The sequence below is a fragment of the Cucurbita pepo genome, chromosome 16 (genome assembly GCF_057944985.1).
Source record: "Cucurbita pepo subsp. pepo isolate OVF chromosome 16, ASM5794498v1, whole genome shotgun sequence".
Taxonomy (NCBI): Eukaryota; Viridiplantae; Streptophyta; class Magnoliopsida; order Cucurbitales; family Cucurbitaceae; genus Cucurbita; species Cucurbita pepo.
Window position 1 is genome coordinate 5,095,826 of NC_141813.1, and position 8,561 is coordinate 5,104,386.

Genomic DNA, 8,561 nt, shown 5'->3' on the forward strand with positions numbered 1-8,561 from the left:
TGACGTCAACTCATGCCTGCTTAAATCATAAATGCGGAAATTCATAATAGACATTTTTAAAATGAGGTCATGGACTTGCATAATCAATTCAAAACATGAAATTCAACCGTTTTAAAGGAAAATCAAGTTTCACACAAACACCTAACAAAATTGACTGAAATCCAATATGTCCTATCATGTACTAACTTAAAATTCAAAACATTCACCTGCCCTATTATTGTCTATTCTGACTTCCATGGCCTGCCCAACGTTCACCTTCATCAGTTCATAGGATCTTTACCTTCTCTCTTCTATTATTTGTTTTAATATAAATGTGAGATATTGTGCAGTCCTAAAAAAATATGCCAAAAAAGAACGTGCCGGTAAAGTTGAGTTTCCATCCAACCCTTCCACGCCAAATTGGAGTTAATAAAGAGTACTCCAAAACTGCTTATAATTAACACCATATCAAGTCTCATTTTCGAGAGAAGAGGACGATACAAATCTCTACTTAAAATGGGAGTTGAGATTCTCACATTGGAGAATAACTTTCGTTGTTTTTTCTTTTCTCACTATTAACTTTTTATTTATTAGAGATTGTATTAACAAGTTGAGAATTACAACACTAAGTAACTGTTTAGATCTAAATAGTCATTGATATATTAATACGTAGCAGATGGGTTTCATTATTGTCTTCTTTTTATAAAAATAGAGTAAACACAAATAATTTGATTTTTTTACTTCAGTTATGTTACCTAGAATATATTAATACGTATCTTTTTTTAAGGTTAAATTTCTTTCAAAATAACCTTTCTATGAACTCTATTAAAGTATGATGCAAATGTGTGAAGAAGAATGGTTGAATAATTGTACAAATGATCTAATAAATTAATTGATTTTATTGGGTTCAAACCCTATCAAATACAAAACTAAAAACAAAGACACAAATTATTTTCAAAATTTAGAGTTCATACATTTAAAGTTCACACAATTCTTAAAATACGATACTATTATTCTTTTTAAAGTTCACACATTTATGACACACAATTCTTAAAATATTTGTAGCCCCATGGTCTAGTGGTTAGGACATTGGACTCTAAATCGAGTAACCCGTGTTCAAAATCTTGGTAGGACCTTTTCTATATTTCTTTACTTTAAAATTCACGTACATAAAGATATAAAACTCAACTTTATATTTATTAAAGTAATTGATTTTAATGTGTAGAAACTCTGTTAGATATATATAAAGTAATTAATTTGACATATTATATATTGTTTAGAAATGATATAAACTTGAAAGTGTATGAAAATATTATCTATTTTTTCAATTTCAGAAATTTGTAAGACACAAATTTTATGAACATCTATGGTCCCATGGTCTATTGATACAAAGATGAAAGTAATGATGCATTAGGAGATTGTTCCACGGTCTTCGCCTTAGCATTTCTACCCTCGATTTCTTTATGAAACTTAAAGATGGTGATGTCTTAAAGCACATGGTCTTAATTTTTGAATTTGATCCTCCGTCTCCAACTTATTCAAGAAACCAGAATTTTGTTTCCTTAGGCAACCTTATCTAAGACGTATTAACTCCCAATTTCTTCATTAAAAGCGCTCAACTTAATCTTCTAAAGCTAAAGAAAGGCTTCGATCCTTACTCCCAAATTTTAAATGAGAATAATTTTCTTCAAATGGACTTGCTCTAAGTCTTGTTAACCTTGGTGGTCTTCTACGGAAGTATTCCTTGGAGGTTCGAAAATCAAACATGATAGGTTTCTTGACAAATTTGCATATAGGCTCGTATTTAATTTTCGAGCATCAACTATCTTCCTTTAAAGACGGACCAAATTGAGAAGTTGTGTTTGAGGCACCTTCAACACTTTATTTCATCACCAAACTTGTGGATAGTCTCATTTAGAAGGTGCAAAAGCAGGTTTGAAGGAAAATGGTTGACTATGGCTCTTAAATTTGGAAGAAATCCGAGAGTAAGAAACCCAAAATCTCAGAGGCTATAACAACTCACAGTTGAAGGCTCGACTTAGCTCGATTCTTTCTCTAAACGAAAGCTCCTACTTCAGGCTTTATAGAGAGGGCTTAAGTCGACGTTAAAAACTTCCAGATTGTCGTGAATTTGAGATTGAATTTTATAAAATTTATGCCAGACATATTTTCTCTGATTAGTGGGCAGCTGATCTCCATTTTAAATTTGGTCGTTGGATTCCATGAGTTGTGTCTCTTCTATAACATACTTAGAAGGCCATTTCAATATGTCATGATTCAAAGATTTTATACAAAGTTACAAGGCCATTGGAATATGTCCAGATTTAACCAAGATTTGGGGTGGTAAATGACCAACATACCCCTATAAGAATTCTAAAATGTTTTCAAGATTCCAAAAGACCTCAATTGTTAAATAAACTTTTTAAGAGACCCATTTATAACCTTAAGGGTAAGTATGCAAGATCACATGAGGAAATTAGAACGTGTTTGAGGTATGAACTCTAAGAAAAATGACGAAACAACCCCTAAAAACCTTTTATAAGAATCAAGGTTTGTTATGAATACCAAATGACAAGATGTGTATATGAAATTGTTCTAAGTATCTCAAGTTTTACTACATATAAGAACATTTATTATGCTTATGCAATATCAGCCTTAAATGAAAGTTTTATTAAGTACCAAGAAATTTGAGGAAATAACATTTTTTTTTTTTTTTTTTTGAGATGTTTATGCACAAATAGTAAGAGGAAGCTTTGAGGTTGTATGAGCAAAGTGGTCAATGATTGGATACTTTAGCAAGGTTTAGAGTTTATGACTTAAAAGATAGAGTAATACATATAGACGAATCAAGTCATGATCTACTTAAAGGAAGAAACTAAATCACCGGGGAGAAATTAGGAAGGTTTGAATTAAGGTTGAATGTTATATCTAAGTTATTCCAACATTAATTCCAACACGCGATCTAAGCCTTGAATCTACTTGAACTTTTTTAGATTATGGCCCGGACAACTTGGTTAAGGTAGACCGAGCCATAGACACATGAGCTACTAAGTCAGGACTTCACACTCCTTAACATTTGTTTTAGAGAGCAATAGCTCTAGTCATTAAGAGGAAAGAATGGGCCCACCCGACGATATATTGAACATTAAGAGCTGATCCAGATAGTTATACATACATGTAGAAACAAGGGTTCCCTCAAGCATATGAACCAAGAAGGCAAGGTTAAAAGGTTTTCTTGGAGTTCGATATAGTTGTGTGAGTTAGAGTGATGTTGTTGGGCTCACTAATTTCCCATAGCTTAATTAATTTTTATGAATCAGATATTTAACTAGGTTTCAAGACTTGTTTTATAATAGTGTTCATATCGATTATAGGAGGCTAATCAGAGACAAAAAAATATAACAAGATGAGCCCTTAAGCCAACTTGATACCTCTATATAAAGAGAGTGGATTGTGAGATCCCACAACAGCGGGAGAGGGGAACATTCTTTATATTATAAGAGTGTAAAAATTTCTCTATGTGTTTTAAAAGCGTAAAGCTATCTCGAAAACCCAAAGAAGACAATATCTGTTAGTGATGGACTTGGGCTATTACAATGTGCAAAGCCACGAGCACATGTCACCATACAACACACAATTATAGCCAAATGATGGTAAGGTCACTTACTTGGGTAACCTAAGCCGAAGCTACTACGACCATTTGACGTTAGCTTAATGCTGACCTCTAAATTTTAATTTTTCTTAAGAAGTCCAACAATCATAAATTAAAATTCTACTATGGAAATTAAAATAATTTAAACTTACTCATAAGTATATAGACTAACTAAACCTACCTGTGCATTAATAATATAAACTCGATTCTAAAAATTTAAGCTTTTGAAAAATTGAAAGAAGAAAGGGTCCGAGCGTATCAAACCCAAGCCTGATCAGCCAAAATATTGATATAGAGTCGTCAAAAAATGTATTTTTCGACTGACTTTAAACAATTCAAGTGGGCTTGTAAAATGAAGTGATGGACCTCCCTTTTACAGTGGGACAATACCATTAATTCTCTTAATAATATATTTTCATGATACGGGGTTACAACACTACGAACTTTAAATATAATGTCTTAAAATTAGAAAGTTTTGAACTTTTATTATGCATAAAATAAACTCAATTGGCTTGATTAGGAGCTATGGATCTGCAATTTGCATAAAACCTTTGGCCCATTAGCTATTTGTTAGAACGTCGCACTAATTAAGTGTGAAGGGTGTAGGTTTGCCACTTGGACGGGTCAATTTCATTAATTCTCAATGATGTCTTTAATGATTCGAGGTTAAAGCACTACAAACTTTAAAAGATAATGACCTAAAGTTTTAAATTTATTATGCATAAAATTATGTAACCTAAACTCGATTGACTAGTTTAGGGGCTACTACTCTTCAATGAGCATAAAACTTGTGGCCTATTAGCTTAGTTGGTTAGAACGTCGTGTTAATAACACGAAGGTTGGATGGGCTAATTTCATAATGACTTAAATTTAGAGAGTTTTAAGTTTTATTATGCATTAAATTATGTAACCTAAACTCGATTGGCTAGATTAGGAGCTACGGCAGGTTTGACACTTGCATGGTCAATTTCATTAATTCTCAATAATGATATATTTAATGATACTAGATTTAAAAGATAATCACTTATAGTTTTAAGTTTATTATGCATAAAATTATGTAAGCGAAACTCGATTGATTGGATGAGGAGCTACCGATCTACAATGTGCATAAAACCTATGGCCTATTAGCTTAGTTGGTTAGGTTGTTATGCTAATAACATGAAGGTTGTAGGTTCAACAATTACATAGGCCAAATTTTATTAATTCTTAATAATATCTTTTCATGATACGGGGTTACAACACTACGAACTTTAAAGATAATGACTTGAAGTTTTAATTTTATTATGCATAAAATTATGTAACCTAAACTCGATTGACTAAATTAGGAGCTATTAATCTACAATGTGCATAAAACCTATGGCCTATTAGCTCAGTTGGTTAGAGCGTCGTGCTAATAACGCGAAGGTCGCAGGTTCGACACCTGCATGGGCCAATTTCATTAATTTTTAATAATATATTTTCATGATACGAGTTAAAACACTACGAACTTTAAAAGATAACGACTTTTTTAAGTTTATTATGCATGAAGTTATGTAAACAAAACTCGATTGACTGGATTAGGAGCTAACGATCTATAATGTACAAAAACCTATGACGTATTAGCTCAGTTGGTTAGATTGTCGTGCTAATAATGTGAAGGTTGTAGGTTCAACAATTACATATTTTTAGGAACAAGGAGGTAAATGAACTGACTTTGAAGGCCAGATTAAGTGTAGTCAGGGGAGAAAATTAACTTGGGGGAGGGAAAGCGCGTCAGACAGCCTGAGGGACACGTGTTAATGATTGGGTGGAATAACGCGTCAAGCGCATTATAAAGTGACACGGCTCCATTCGGTATGCGCGACACGCGGTAGCTCTTCCGACTCACGCCCACGTCTAACCCAGTTTGACTCAAAGGATGTTCGACCCGATCCGCATGGTGCCACGCTTCAATGTAAAGAATTTCACTTCCCAGCGCGCACCTCCAGTTTTGTACCCACGATTCATCAGCAGAAATTACCTTCACATTCTCTAACCTTTCAATCTCCACTTCTAAAAGCTTTCTTTTCTTTTTCAATGTCTACTTTCTCCTTCAAAAGGCTTCTCGTTCAACGATTTCAACATCTGTAATTGAGACTTCTCCACAGATTTATCCACGACAGATTTTGGTTGTTGCTCTAAATCTCTGTTCTCCTTCTGATGATCTGGAAGTTTCTTTGGCTCGTTCACTGATCGCGTGTTCAATCCAGATTCCGTCTTCGATTTTCTCATCTCCGATATCGCGATTTTGCAAAATCCGCTGCATATCCCCTCATTTCCAATGGATTCCACCACCTCATAACTACCGCCATCGTATTTTTCTGCATCGTGTTCTTTCGCTTTCCGATCTTCATTTTGAGCCATCAAGAGAAGACCTTCGTTTGTTGCGTCATCCAAGGCTAGGTTGATTGTTTCTTCCACCTTTTTATTGACTCGAGAATCTTTTGCAAAATGCCCCTCTGCCACAATTGTAACATTTGTCGGAGTTACAATTGTTCGCAAAGTGACCATATTTGTGACATTTATAGCACTGAATGTTGGAGTAAATTGATCGGCCACCTCTTCCTCGACTGCGTCCTCTTCCATGCCAATTTGCTTGGCTCGACTATCCCTTCTTCTTATAGTATCCTTCATGGCTGTTGCCTTGATCACCATGACCATTTTTACTATTTTCACGGCCACAACCTCTACCTTCAAAATTTTGAGAGTAGAGTACCTTTTCATCTTTGATTGACGCCTTGGTTTCAAGTGCTTGATCGAGTGTTTCCTACTTCTTCTTCTTACGTTGCTTGTGTGCTTCGAGAGAACCGGCTAGCTGGTCGACTATGAACGTCGCTAGGTCATTTGACTATTCTATCGCGCATACAATATTCTCAAAGTTGTTGGTTAATGACCTTAACATCTTCTCCAAAACCCGTGGCTCGGCTAACATTTCTCCATTTCGGTTGAGTTGGTTTACCACAGTCTGTACATGCATGATGTAGTCAGATACATTTTCTGACTCCTTTATCTTCATGTTCTCCAACTTGCCACGAAGAGTTTGGAGACGCACTTGCTTGACTCGGTCGATTCCTTTGAACATTTTTCCTAAAGTGTCCCACGCTTCTTTTGAAGTAGTTGCACTGGCAAACTTCTCAAAGCCCGACTCGTCAACGACTCAGAACAACATGTAAGTGCCCCCTTATCCTTTGATCGCACCTCTTTTGGTTCTTCTAACCCTTCTTCAACCACCTCCCATGCATCTTGAGAACCGAGAAGAGCTTTCATATGAATGTTCCAATTCTCGTAGTCTTCGATAGCTGCGGTAGCAGCATTTGACCCGTCACATTCGCCATTGGCTTGATACTAATCTGTTAAAGAAAACTCACAAATTTGTGAAATAAATCTCACACACACTAATAATAGAAGGAGACAAAGATCACTCTGTTTATTTGAAAATACTTCTTCTATTGCTTCTCTATTTCTTTCTTTTTTTTTTTTTTTTTTCTCTACCCTTTACCATTTTACAATAGATATAACAAATGTATTTCTAAGGTCTTTTACATCACGATGCAACTGTTTTCTGACCCATAAAAAGTCATTGTTCCTTTAAAGATTCTTGGCCTTTCATCTTCAACACTCTGGGCCTTTTCCTCTAAGACTGATTCTTGGATTCAAAACCCACTAAAATTTTCCATGGGGAATCCGATCCCTGCCACTTCCTTGCGATGAATCCCTTACCCTGATCCCCACACAAATAAATAGAGAATTTCGTGGAAATGGAGAATGAAATGGACAGTGGGGATGATGACAGGGAATGAACATCGCTACTTGTGGCCCCTGCACATGTCGTGTTTTATGATTGTATGACATATACTATGTTATGTATATGCTATGATATACGATATGTTGCATGCAAGTTATGCTATGATATCATATACACTATTGTAGGATTATGTTATGTCAGAACAATGTTATGGTTCGATGTTATTTGGTGCATGATCCTTCATGTATCATTTCATGTAAACTATGTTAATACGTACACTCTATGACTATGAGACATTAAAAATTATGTATTGTTAATTATTAAAAATATGAAATGAATCAAGTATTTATCTCTCATAGAAACACTATGCTAGGAATAGATTTGAGGTGTGACTAGCGCAATGAATATATGTCATGCTTTAATGTTATGGGACCTCATGCATTTTGTATACCACGTGCATCGAGATACTTCTATATTATGTTTAGTACACCCTATGCCTATGTATTGTCAATCATGAACAATATGACAAGAATCAAGTATGTATGTCTCATAGGAACGTTATGTCGTGTTTTAATGTTAGGGATCTCATGCATTTTATATGGGAGGTGCATCGGGATACTTCCCCATTATGATCAGTACAGACACATACCTTACAATATTTATGTTCTTTATGATATTATGCGGGTCTTTTGCCTTCATGGTATTTGGTAGTGTGAGTGTGCACAAGCTCGACGAGGTAGACCTATAGAATACTCTTATACCAATCCACCTGGTGGTTAATGTACACATTCATGGGTCATGTGTAAGGAAGTACAACATATTCAACTCTGCTCGGATTGAAAAGCAAAGCCCAAGCCCACGCCACAATGTATTTATGAAAGGATATGTCCCACTATATTACATGTGATTCATATTCCGATGTTAACAGTGAGATTACTTACTGAGTATTTATTAAAGTACTCAAACCACATGTTATTCTTATTTTAAAGTAAAGGTAAGATACACATTTACGGATGACAACATTGCATTGAAGGCCAAGGAACCAAACTTAGGGTAGTTGCATTCATGTTATATTTATTGATCCTTAGATTAGATGAGGGCATTGTTTTATTTTTATTTAAACTAATGTTATCTATTTTATCGAAATCTAAGGAGCAGGCTCGCAAC

General features: G+C 34.9%; 1 non-coding gene across 1 annotated transcript; it reads left to right on the plus strand.

Annotated features, from left to right (window-relative positions):
• The first annotated feature begins 4,989 nt into the window (after positions 1 to 4,989).
• Positions 4,990 to 5,063, plus strand: TRNAI-AAU (transfer RNA isoleucine (anticodon AAU)). The gene has a single exon. It is a non-coding gene; the product is annotated as a tRNA-Ile (tRNA).
• The last annotated feature ends 3,498 nt before the right edge of the window (positions 5,064 to 8,561 follow it).